This window comes from Phoenix dactylifera, chromosome 15, assembly GCF_051530095.1.
Source record: "Phoenix dactylifera cultivar Ajwa chromosome 15, Ajwa_hap1_PhDact_Kaust_v1.1, whole genome shotgun sequence".
NCBI lineage: Eukaryota > Viridiplantae > Streptophyta > Magnoliopsida > Arecales > Arecaceae > Phoenix > Phoenix dactylifera.
This window is the reverse complement of record NC_143204.1, coordinates 22,462,583-22,475,833: the sequence shown is the minus strand read 5'-3', so window position 1 is coordinate 22,475,833 and position 13,251 is coordinate 22,462,583. Positions and strand designations below refer to the sequence as shown.

The 13,251-nt window shown below is 38.7% G+C and overlaps 2 pseudogenes; both read left to right on the top strand.

The window, feature by feature from the left end:
* On the top strand, window positions 1-513 carry LOC103714855 (ethylene-responsive transcription factor ERF017 pseudogene; annotated as a pseudogene).
* A 4,201-nt stretch (window positions 514-4,714) lies between these two features.
* Window positions 4,715-6,406, top strand: LOC103714856 (U-box domain-containing protein 52 pseudogene; annotated as a pseudogene).
* The last annotated feature ends 6,845 nt before the right edge of the window (window positions 6,407-13,251 follow it).

Here is a 13,251-nt window from a genome sequence, read left to right as displayed (position 1 = left end):
ATGGAGAATCCGCCGCCTAGGCCGAGGGAGGCAAGCGCTGTTAACCACTACAGGGGGGTTCGGATGAGGAAGTGGGGGAAATGGGTGGCCGAGGTGCGGCTGCCCAACAGCCGGGAGAGGATATGGCTGGGGTCTTATGACACCGCCGAGAAGGCGGCCCGCGCCTACGACGCCGCCTCGTATTGCCTACGCGGCACCCAGGCCGTCGTCAACTTCCCCGCTGACCCGCCCGACATCCCTTCCCCTGGCCGGCTCACCAGAGACGAAATCCCGGCGGCGGCCTCCAGGCATGCACACGAGGCTCCTCAAGCCCGGCCAGAGGGCGATGCGGGACCGAGCAATGCGAGGCAGGCGGCTGAGGACGTGGTGATGTCAATGCCACAGGAACTATTTTCGCCGCAGTTTTATTACTTGCCACTGGGAAATACTGGTGATCACTATCATGGCGGTGCTGGAAATGATCATGACGACGACGATGATGTCGGCGGATCTTCGTACCTTTGGAGTTTTTGACTCTTTAAGTTTTTTCTGTTTCTGAGTTACTTAAACGAGTGGGGGACCTAAGTGAGTTAAGAAGGTTCCACCGTCTCGCATGCATGCATCCTGTGAGGGCATGGGATGTGGGTTTTAAACGTTTTCAAGCGTGGCGGCCGGTCGGTCCTTGCAACTGGCAGGAGCTGCAAAAGACTTTTAGGATTATTGAAACAATGTCGGCAAGATATATCTTCTTAATTGTACTCTTTTTTTTTTTTATTCTGACAAGATGTACTTATGCTGGAGCTATATGAAACTGCTGTTGCTGTTAAATATATATTTAAAAAAAAACAATGCCGGAAAGTTGCCTACAAGAATTAAGGTTGTTGTCCTCTAAACAATGTACGTGTCATGCACTGGTGATAAAATTTTGTCCGATGGAAGCTGCAGGGCTTTAAATTTTAATCTCTGTGAATTGCACCAAATAAGTTCTCTAATAACCTGGTTAATTATTTCTTGATTTGAAGAAGACCGAAACAGAAACCTTTAAAAGACGTTAAAAAAATGATAATGTATAATATCAATCGTTTTTTCTTCTCTTCCTTCCTCCGGTGGATTCTTTGATCACCTCATTTGTATCATTTCATTCTCCTAATGAAATGGTGCTGAAATCTCACCATCTCTCAAAAATATTATATATAATAATATTAACTATTGTCACACATGCATAGATTTTCTGTACTATGCTCTTTTTTTGAGGAAATTTTCTGTATTATGCTCGCTTTATTTGATCGTATTCGAAGTATTCTAGTCCTATTTTATCCGTCAAGCCAACTCGATCGTAGGCTCCCATCATATAAATTCTAAATTGTGTCCACAGGTGGGGGGTAGAGAGAGAGAGCTTCTGTTTATCCATACAGAAGATCGACAGCTAGTGTACGTGATTGCTTTGCAAAACGTATGTGGATCTGGATTTTGGTTAAATAGTGCAGGTTTTTTTTTTTTGGTGAGAAAATAGGAGGGGAGGGAAAGAGGCGAACCTCATCCGCGTAGCAGTTCCTACTGGGCTTCCCTTCCACCAAAAAATGTTCGATGCAAGCCGCAAGTTTTCGATCCATGGGTTCTTCCCACTGGGCTCATCACCCATGTGTGAGTACGTTGCTCCGGCGCCACCTCGGTACCAGCGGACCAGTAGCGCTCCTACCGGCCGTATCCAGGTGTGGGGCATCCAGTCCCTAAATTTAATCGATGCTCACGCGTTTCGAATCTGGACCACTCCGGTGGAAGGCAACATTCTGTTCCATCTGTGCTACCACTTTGGCTTTGGTGGTTTTCTCTTTTTTTTTTTTTTCCGCTATGTCAGCCTCTTCCTTCCGCTTCTTTTTGTGAAAAAGAGAGAGGACCACGCAGTTCATAAGGAAAATGAATGGAAGGAGACGCGCGCAAAAGAAAGAGAATGCAGATCAAACAGCCTCTCTCCAAAAATAGCACTCCCGCGTACTATGTCTCATTCTAGAAGGTCTCCCTCTAGGATTTCAAGCCAAAGACAAAAAGTTTGATCGTAAATAGCTGATTCCAAACTGGGGCTGTCCTTCCACAAGAGGAGATGCCGTGGGGATCCAATACTTCATCCACTTTTGGCAACCAGGCATTTGAAAAATGATAAATCAACTACAGAGATCGAGCACATCCTTGATTAGTTTGCCAACCTTGGTTCGTGGTGGCGGTGCGACACGTAGAAGTTGCCATATTATAATAATTTAATGAATAAAACTTCTGAAAAGATCAGATTGATAGATAAACTTGTTTCTAAGAACATGATTTGGGGTACACGCAACTTGCCTTGTCTCGTGCATGGCTCGGCCAGGCCGAGCATGCATGTGTGGTCACCGGCCTAATCTCTTTAAAGCCCAATTTTAGTTGTAGACTGGGTTGCTTCTTTGTTGCTCGGCACTTCGGCACTTCGGAGAGTTTATTTGGACGAGTACAGCAGATATATCTTTTTTCTTATACTTTTTTTTTTGATTTAGCAGGCTGTACCTATGTTGGAGCTGCATGAAATGCTGTTTTTATAAAAAAAAAAATCTGATTTAAAAAAAATAAATATTTGAAAAATGATTCACCGGACGTGCCACACTGCACTGCGCCTCATATATGGTCAGTCGAGCCAAGCCGAGTTGAGCCAAGGTCACCAGCTCAATCTCCTTGAAGCCCGATTTGGATTTCAACGGATAGGACTTTTATAAAAACAAGAGTTTTTATTTTCCATATCTAATATAGGACTTAAAAAAAAGTGTTTTAAAGCTTTTGAAATAAGTAAAAATAGAGGATAAGCTTCTATTTAAAATTTAAATCTTTTCAAATTAAAACATCCAACAGGAAGTTCTTCGTCCATGCCCTTTGTTCATTATTGCTAGCTACATGAAAATGATGGACATGCACGTCTCTTTTGACAGAAACACTTACCACATTCTTTTTTAAAATCCATAGATGAAGAGAAAATGAGTATATATATACTAAGTTTCAAACGGAAGGTTTGCAATTGCAAGGAAAAAGCATGTGTTCAAAGCAACACGAGGACTACTCTGGCCAAACTCATGGAAGACACTTCCTGATCGAGGTTCATCGATCCAGCTCAAGCCTCTTCCTAATAAGGGAGCTTGGAGGTGACAACTAGTTCTATTACGCACTTTATATCTTTTCCTTACTTATACAAGAGTGCAAAGACCTACGACATGCATGGAGTCATGGAGAATAAAGTGGTAGAAAGGGATTGCACTCTCCAATGTTCCATCCTGTGAACCGCCAAGTTAGAAAAACATAGTTTTGGATGACGACTCCATCGTGGTATTCAGCCAATCCATCATCAGATAACATGGAAACCATGTCGAATTTGGATGCGGCTGGATGGTTAGAATGGGATTGGATAAGTCCTGGATGGGCCCGGGATTCACTTGTGCGCCGTTTTTTAGTGAGACCAGGCTCTGGTGTTTTAGCTGGATATACAGGATATTAGATATATCCTCCGATCCATTTGCTTTCTTCTGCTTTTGTTTTGTCCTACTCATTTTCTTCTACATTCTTCATGCCGTTCTTGTTTCATTTCATGCATCCACGAAATTTGAGGTGGCTTGTCAATGATCTTCTTGACGAGAAAACCTATTTAAAGCGTGACAATAGTATCTCATAGCTTTCATTGTTTGTCCAATTAATACAAATTAAGTATCGTGGTAAAAGCTAATCGCCTCGTGTTTCAACTTGAATTTTTTTTGATGGAGCAATTGGAAATATCAATAAAGACTTTCTCCGAATGAATAAATATTATCTATCAGGTAAATGGTTTTTTAAAGAGTTGGATAGGATGTAAAGGGGAAAAATATGCCATCATATATTTAAAATAAACAAGATGAGTCTTTAATCATATTTACTTATTCTCATATTTGGTTTGAAATTAGTCACACATTGGTAGCCCTCCGCAAGCCAAGATGGTACATGGCTTGACATTCCCTACAACATCATTTTCTTAAAGACAGAATTAAGCACTTGCCATCTATACCTACTTGTCTAGATTACATAGTTTTCGCAGAAAATGCTGCATGACAAAATTTACTTTGGCATGTGGAACTGTTGTGAACAAACAATACCCTGGGGAGCTCTCTCTACGTCATTCTTAGATATTTTCTAATTGATTGGAATTATAATGCTGATTTTCTTATTTCTCTATTTTGGATTATGCTAGCAGACGCTACTAAATCTTCACAAAAATTTCTTATCAATATTTTGCGGGAAGACATCGAAGATAAGATGAGTCGACGGAAGTTTGAACCGAGGAAGATGAAGGATATGTCAGAAGATACTTGTAAAGCGGTATATAATGCAAAACAGTACGTTAAGTTATTTGTGTTCTTAACTCATAGATAATGCAGCATGGCTGGGGTAAATGATAGGCATATGGTATACAGAAGCAATGTTTTCGTAATACTTGTGATTTGTTTATATGGAGATTAATTTTTCTTTCATTGAGGCTAGACCAAACAAACCTTTAGCATACCTATGTGCCTTTTACACTCTATATAAGCAAATTAAAAAATTATAATTAGTATCAGATGGACCCCGAAACCAGTTGCATATTCAACTTTTATTTTGTGTGGATGAATGCTCATCCTTCTTTTTCCCCCTTCCACAAAGTTTTTGTGATCTCCCATTTATGAATTTGTTTTTCTGCAGTCAATATAAAGTGGGTGTTTTTGCGCATACAGGCAAATTATGTCGACAAGGCAGATGGAGGGCTGAGAAGGGAAGAGACAAGATTGGCTAGGGAATTGAATGACACCTTATATGGCAGAAAAGGAACAGAACCCTAAGACATTGTTCCAAATGAAGTTTTCAGATAGTTTTAATTCAAATGTTCGGTATAGGAGATATACTGTTGAGGAGATTCAGAAGGCGACCGACAATTTTTCAGATGCCTTAAAGATTGGGGAGGGTGGATATGGACCTGTTTACAAATGTAACTTTGATCATACTGTTGTTGCAATCAAGATTCTTCAATCTGATCCAACTCAAGGAATGAAACAATTTCATCAAGAGGTATGCATAAATGTCATGCTATCTTTTCCTTTTCTCAAGTCTTTTTCAATCCGATGTTCCGCAGCCTAGTTCACAAGCTTAAAATGTTTTTGACGTATGACTTGGACATCAGAGTTTCAATGTCTCAATTGAATAAGTGGCATGTAAAGCAGCGTGAAACCAAGGGACAACACCAATAAAGATCCAGTCTTTATAAAAGTCTATTGGTATCAGCAAGTGTTAATTAAATACTGGCTAAACACCAAGGTTCTCAGAGTAGAAATATTTATCCTGCTCTTCTTTCTCAACCTTTGATTCATGCCATTTCTAGATGTTTAATCAGCATATGAAAGCCATGAAACTCATCAGATATTGATATCATGTTCCATTCGTTTCGTTATCATAGATCTAGGACGACTTTACATCTCTTTGGTTCCATATTGGTCAACCCATTCCCGAACCAAATTGTCCACGAGATAGCCTTTTGATCATTCATGCGACCTGTTTGTTTATTGGTTCATGCTGAGTTGGGTTGATCTCAGGACATTTCATGTTGGGTAAGACTCTAACAATTGCATATATCAAACCCGTTCTTCTAAAACTTTCTTGGTTGGCCAGCTGGGATCCGCTTAGGTCGAAACCAACTTTTTCAGGCCCTACGCCATCTGATTGTATAATCATGTCTTGCTATGGGAGATATTGGACCTGAGACTGACTGTGCGTTGTATAATCATGTCTTGCTATGGCAGATATTGGACCTGAAACTGACCTGGTGTATGAACGCATGGCCAATGGCAGCCTCGAAGACAGTCTTTTCTGCACGAACAGCACTCCACCACTCTCTTGGCAAGCTCCGTTTCAAGATTGCAGCAGAAATAGCCACCAGACTAAGCCCGAGCCCCTTGTTCATCGTGATCTCAAGCCTGGCAATATCTTTCTTGATGAGAACTTTGTTATCAAGATTGCAGATGTTGGCCTTGCACGCCTTATTCCTCCTGCTGCTGCAGGCTCGCTCGCTACTCAATACTGCATGACTGCTGCAGCTGGAACTTTTTGTTACATTGACCCTGAGTACCAGACGACCGGATTGCTCGGCGTTAAATCTGATATCTATGCCCTTGGAATCATCCTCCTACAGCTGATCACTGCACGACCACCAATATATGGGGCTTGCACGTAATGTTGATGACGTTTTGGAGCTGATACAATGAAGCTTGCACAGTTAGCTCTGAAGTGTGCTGAGCTTCAGCGCATGGATCGTCCAGATTTAGCTGATGTTGCGCTACCAGAGCTGAATCGATTGAGAGCATTGGCTGCATCGGCAGAGGATGCCTCTTGGATCAGCCACGTTATGAAAGCTTAATCAGGTTGCCATGTTGAAATTTTCCACTCGTTTCGATTTTTCAGACCATGAAATACAGTGAAGTACTGCGTCTATTTTCTTTATGTAATTTAGAAATAAATTTCTTTCTTTTCTAATGATCTTTTGTTTCACAGAGACTACGGGTCTTCTGTTTATATGTAGTATGACAACTAAGAGTCCGTTATTTAGTGGATAAATATCGTAGAAAAGTTTGACCAAATTATCTTATATTCTCTTGCTTCTCTTGGTGGATTCGAGATTAGGAATATTTGAGATGGATTCGAGATTAGGAATATTTGAGATGGATTCGAAATTAGGAATATTTGAGAGAGGGCTACCTCTCCTGTTGTGGCCTATTATTTACGTATCTCTTTTATCAAAAATAAAATATTTAAAATAAGATAGATATAAGAATTTAGAATAAAATAACTATTTTTTGTTTATAATCATGACTTAGCCGGCTGCTATGTGGAAATTTTGATGATTAATTCAGAGCCATGCCTCTTGGGTGGTAGACGATATATTTTCGATAATGACAAAATAGAAATTTGCCTATGGACCCTACTTGATCCTGGTAAGGACACTACCTACCAATAGGTTGTGGCTCAAAAAGCTCCAATATTATACTCATAATAGATTGCTGGATTATGAGTATGTTGGTTGTCGCTATATATATTTATATTTATATTTATCTATCTATCTATTTATCTATTTATATATGTGTGTGTTTGCTTTTACTTGTTACTCATTGAATTATGAATTCTGTTATGGCAAAAGGTTCTAAGGAAAAAGCTCTCTAACCAATTGAGTGCTCTCGAGCCCATTTAACAGGTTACATATATAAGCCTTTACATGCTCCGTGTTGCTGAAATTTATATAGATAAATAGATGAAGGATTAAACAGTTAGCCATCAACCAAGACTGCCAAAATGCAATTCATTTAAATTCTTAATTTGAACTCTCATGAAAAACTACTTAGAATTACTATCATTTAGGATCACCATGGTGCAACCAAACATATGATATTGTTGCCTCCATTCACATCACCGTCAATCCTAGGGTCATTACCCTATATCAAACACCCTCTATAAGCTCTAAATGTTTAATGTAGTACATGTTACGATTTGAAGGGAGGTGGGAGGTTGAGTTAAATATCTATACATTACTTGCAGTTGCATTTGGGCAAAGGATGCCTGGTTGAGTTGTTCAGAATTAAATGCAGCATCCTTCTATGTATTTTTGTGTTTCTGTGCCTTTTAGTTTAGTATACAAACAAAAATCATACGGAGCAAGTAGAGAAAAAAATATGGAATAGGTTTTCTATTTTGTCATAATTTTTTTTAATACCAATTTTAAAGAAAAAACCTAGAAGTCATAGACTTCTTCGAGTCATCAATTCCATGATTAAAAAAAAGGAGTGCCACCCCGTATGATTTTTGTTCTTCAATATGGTAGATCATCTAATAATTAATGATCAAGTGTAAAGAAAAATTGTTGGTGAAGATCACCTCTCCCCCTTTTTAATAGTTTGGTGCTGGCATTTAAATAACCAATAGAATCTGATCCTTATCATGCGTTCTTGTAAGTGGTTAAATCTGAGTTTCTGAGATTTCTTAAAGGTCTTATTCCCTGCCCATTCCCAAATCTCGATCAAATGTATCTTATAAAAGGGCCTGGAGCAGCTGGAAGTTCTTAAGCTATTCTGCACTTGAAATCCCTTATCTTTATTTGCTCCACCTGATCTTGTGTTAATTGATCTGACCTTATGTTCTTTTTTTTTTTTGTGATGCGGACCTCACCATTTCTTTCTTTTCTTTCTTTCTTTTTTTTTTTTTTTGGTATAATAGGGACTCACACACTGTGTGCATGGGTGTAGTCCATAAGATTAGAAAAGAGTATGGAGTGCAAGAGAGAAAGGATGGATGCGTGATTCTCTCAAATAAACCTTCAAGAGTGATAGGCTGTATAAGACGCCATCGAGTCTATAGCGCTGTTTGTCTTTCTGTAGATATGTATAGTCCGATGGAAAGCGCACTCGCCTAGAATATAGTGGATATTGTGGAGCAGCCGTATCCCACTAGCTACATGTCTCCAACTCTAAATCCATCCGATCATCGTAGCCGAATCTTTCTCAAGAAGTATGTGGACCTCAATGCTTCCTTCTTTGTTTTAAGTCCTCTCGAGGTGAATAGCAGTCTTTGTTCCCAGAGTCAGCTGCACGTTAGGTACTGTCCTTCTCATCACCAAACCAGTGAAGCATGAACTCACCCGAGCAATAAATAAATAAATAAATAATCCCCACCATGCTAAAGGAGAACAAAAAAAGAGATCAATCACCTTCATTAGAGATTTCCTCAAGGATTTAGTCCCTCTAAGCAACTCCATTAATAGTTTAATTGTTATAAGATCAAGGTTGTCATTCTCGCATTACACCAATAAATACCAACTAGCCCAAAGCAAGCAAACATAATAAATATGCTTTATTATATAAAAGGCCAGACAGCTCTATCTGAAAGCGATCTTTCACCAAATCCGCCGAGGCTGTTCTTTTCAGGGCGGCACGGGACTAATATTATATGATTATTGTGAGCTGGAGCTGACTCAGAACTCTAGATATCCACCAATGGATCGGATTCGCCTCTAGATTATCCAGACCCAATAATTTCAGTTATGGGTTTGAATTAGACCCAAGATCCAACTATTCTTGCCCGATGTAGACTCAAAATATCAGCTATAGCCCATGTGATGTTCGGATTCAGATCAAATCCACTAACTAAATGAACCGGGTATAGATTGAATTATTAATCCAAAACCCATTATCGTCCCAATTATAAGAAGATATTTATTTTAATGTGGTGCGGGATATTAGTTTCAAGTAAAGTGGAATTGGGAATCCAGGAACATATCATGAGGAAAAGTAACACCATGGGGGTCCTAGTGGGAATGTACACGCGGCGTCATCCACTGAATTCGCCTTAGGCCTTCAAATATGCGGTGTGGGACGGAGGATTGGAAATTTCGGACGGGGACGGTGAGGACGTGCATGGAGGCCGTTGGATGCTAGCTGATGATCCTATGGGAATTACCCACGTTTCTCCGTCAACGGCGAGTCTCGAGTACGACAGAAAAAAGAAAAAAGAAAAATCAATCTGAGACCCATGCACCGACGTTTCCCTGAACACGTTGAGGTTGAAAATTTGAAGCCAACTCCAAATATCGATAAAATTTGCCGAGTGCTTCTCTCACTTGCCGCCCATACTTACAGAAAGACAAACAATATGATTGACTGGGTAGCATTTACGGCTAAGCATTCTAAAAATTTTATTTAGAACAAATGCATCTTGGTTTCTTGGTCTTTGTAATCTTTTATCCTTTTGATCTTATGAGCCGGACCGATCCCCATTGTGTGTGATTGTGTGAAGCACCATTGTACCGGAAAAAAATAAAAATAAAAATAAAAATTGTTATATTCCGATGAAAAGGTTAACCATCCTCATAACTGCTATATTCCGATGTAAAGAGTCGCAACTCATCTAAAAAAAGCGTCTGCAGACTAAAATTTAGAGAATAAAGCTAGTTTATTTATTTTTTAAAATTATTTTTTTAAAAAAGTTAATGTTGGGATTTTTTCAAGCCCCTCTTTAGGGGTTCGCTGCCACGTGTGGCTTATGGGGGCCACATGGTAGCATCGATACTTGACAGCCCAGCTTGTCGATGCGCTCATGAGGGCACATTGCAAAGCCCCTCCTGCCCACTTGTCGCTTAGTACGGAGCTTTGCTCTGCCGTTGATAGCCGTGGGGGGTGCCCTGCGGTGGTCAGCCTCGGCTTAAAGAAATAAAGTTACGCATCTACTAACAGCAATTGTTTTTGGTATGGTGGTAAGCGCTTGATCCAACAAGTGGTATCAGAGCGAGGTTGTAGGTTCGAACCCCCAGGGTGTCGCTTGGGAGGGATTGTCGGAATTTTTCCAGGCCGCCGTAGGGGTTCGTTGCCACGTGGGGGCTACATGGTGGCATCGGTGCTTGACAGCCTAGTCTGCCGATGAGCTTATGGGGGCGCATTGCGAAGCCCCTCCTGCCCACTTGTCGCTTAGTACGGGGCTATGCTTTGTCGTTGATAGCCATGGGGGTACCCTGCGGTGGTCAGCCTCGGCTTAAGAAAATAAAGTTGCACCTCTACTAACAGCAATTGCTTTTGGTATGATGGTAAGCGCTTGATCCAACAGTTAAAACTCCAATAATCCCCCACAAAATATTTAAATTTAGAAAAAATATATAGAAGAAAATCTAAGCAACCATATTGTGTAATGGGTGAGGTATCTCGTAGATTTGAACCTCACTTAGTGTTGATAGTATCTATCTGAAGGAACCATTGTAGATTAGACCTTGAATTAGGTCCTTTGACTTAGACTTCTATTTATCATACATATAATATGGATCAATTGGGTCTTTATGCAGTTAGCGCCATTCAAAGGCTTTGTGTTTAATACTTAATTTTTCAATAGAATTTTATTAGGGTGAGCCCAAACCCCTAGTCGTGGCCTATACGACAATTTCCTCATAGATAAGTCCTCCAAGGATATTTGTGACTTAATACCCTACAGATTTTCTATCTTGGACTCATTAAGAGTATAACTCAATATTTCCGGTATATATTTTTGTCATTGATAAGGGCACTCATAATAAGGATGGAAGGAGATATACTCCGAAAGATGTGCTCTGACACGATAACTTAATCAGTTTTATTTCTACCATATTGATTGCCCTTCATGGAATCTTCAATCATAGAGATTGGGTATCCACTATCGGTGACCAAATAGTGGACTTAAGCCACATCTCCCTCGATGATTCTAGGACTCTACTCCTAGACAATCCTCTGGTTAAATGGCCTGCTAAGTTTTTCTTAAACTTGATAAATTTCAAAAAAATAACATTACTCTTTTTGAGTTGTCATACAAAATTATGATGAATCTGAATATGCTGGTTCATCTTTTTATTAGTACTCTTTTGATTCATAAGATTTTGAATTAGATTCTAGATTTTGAAATAAATATAATAAAGTGCAATAATATCAATAAAATTAAATAACTACACTAAGAAATATAACAAGTAATGTAACTTTGTAATTTTATACATTTTTCAAAGCAACAGTATGTAATTTGAGAACAGCTAAAACATGCACAGTTTTTAAAGCAACAATAATTCTTGCACAACTTTTCAAAGTATAAGAGTTTTATGTATAGATTTTAAAGATGCAGAAAATTCTACACAGAAATTAAAAATTAAAGAAAATAGATCACAGAGAATATAAATCTATAGAAAATCTGTATGGATTTTAAAGCTACAGTAATTTTCTACATAGATTTTTAATCTGCAAAAAATTTCTGCACTGTTTTTAAAGATGCAAAAAATTCTGCTAAAATTTTAAAATATACAAAAAAAAATTTGTACGATTTTTAAAGTTGCATACCTGTTTGCATAATTTTAAAACAATATGACTTTCTAAAAGAACTGATTTTTGTAAGAAAAATTTTTTTTATAGCTTTTTAATTCTATATAATTAAAATCAAATTTAGTCCTATGCAATTGAACTAAATTTGATAAACAATCATATAGTAATTTCTAGTGTAATCAAGAACACGTTCCTAGACTGTTGGAAATATTTTACCTAGAAATTGCTATATCTTTATTCTATAGAAGTACTATAAATGAATAATCTACTAAAATAAAATCAAAAAATTAAAAAGTACTTTTCTGGATTGAGGCGTATGATATACACTGCTCTAAGAACGTAATTCGTCTCCTATATATAGGACAAGTTGGGGAATGCGAGCACTTGGTTTTAGTTTGGTGGCGGGGGTGGCCGTATAAGTACTGGTGGGAATGTCTTTTTTTTGGATGTAAGTGATGCCTATCTCTCTGTCTATCTATCTACGTCAATATGGGTAATAATAGATAATTTGACGTAAGGGGAGGCAAAGATGGAAGGTTGGGGCGGGGGAATACTTTTGGATTGGATTCTATCTGGGTTGGATTTCTTTGCGACCTATTGCGTAACATTTGCTCCGCTGAATAGTTTGCGTGAGAATAAAAAAAAAAATTCTGAATAGAAAACAAATTTTATAAATATATTTTTTTGCTAAAATGGACACCTCTTTAATTTATTACGATTTGCCCTTACATCTCAAATATTTCAATTTTTGATTAGACCTCAAAAGTTAAAAATTAGTTGCAATAGGGCCCATATGTCCATCCGAGCTCTATCACTGTTAACTGTAAGTGAGAAATGACTAATGTACTCTTGAAATTTCGTTACCATCAAAACTTAACTCCTTTTATAATCTAGCTGACAAAGGTATTGATGGAATTTTGTGTCTAAACTTATCGCATGTGATAATCACATGTTTATGGATCCTTGCAAGAGATAGGTGGGCGGGCCACATTGCAACCTACACCTAAGTTTTGAGGTATAACTGAAAAATTAGAATGTTTAGGGTGGAAGTGCAAATCGTGAAAAATTGGAAGGATGTCACTGTAATTTTGTCTAAAAAAATAAAGTACAAATATAGAGATGCTGTCGGAGAACATCCAAATATTCTGTTGTTTTCTTCCTTCTGGAGGCACCGACAGACAATGGTGACCAAGCTATACCGTGCAGAAGGAGGTCATGGTTTCTCAATGATGATCCCTAAGTTGACCGTAAGGATGCCATTGAGGAAGGCAAAGCAGGGAATAAGAGACGTTGGAGCATCTCACTCCAAATAAAAGTGGTGTAACGATATGAGAGGAATAAATGATTAATAGTTTCAGGAAAAGCAGCACAGAGGACTGGCCTGGAGCTAGAA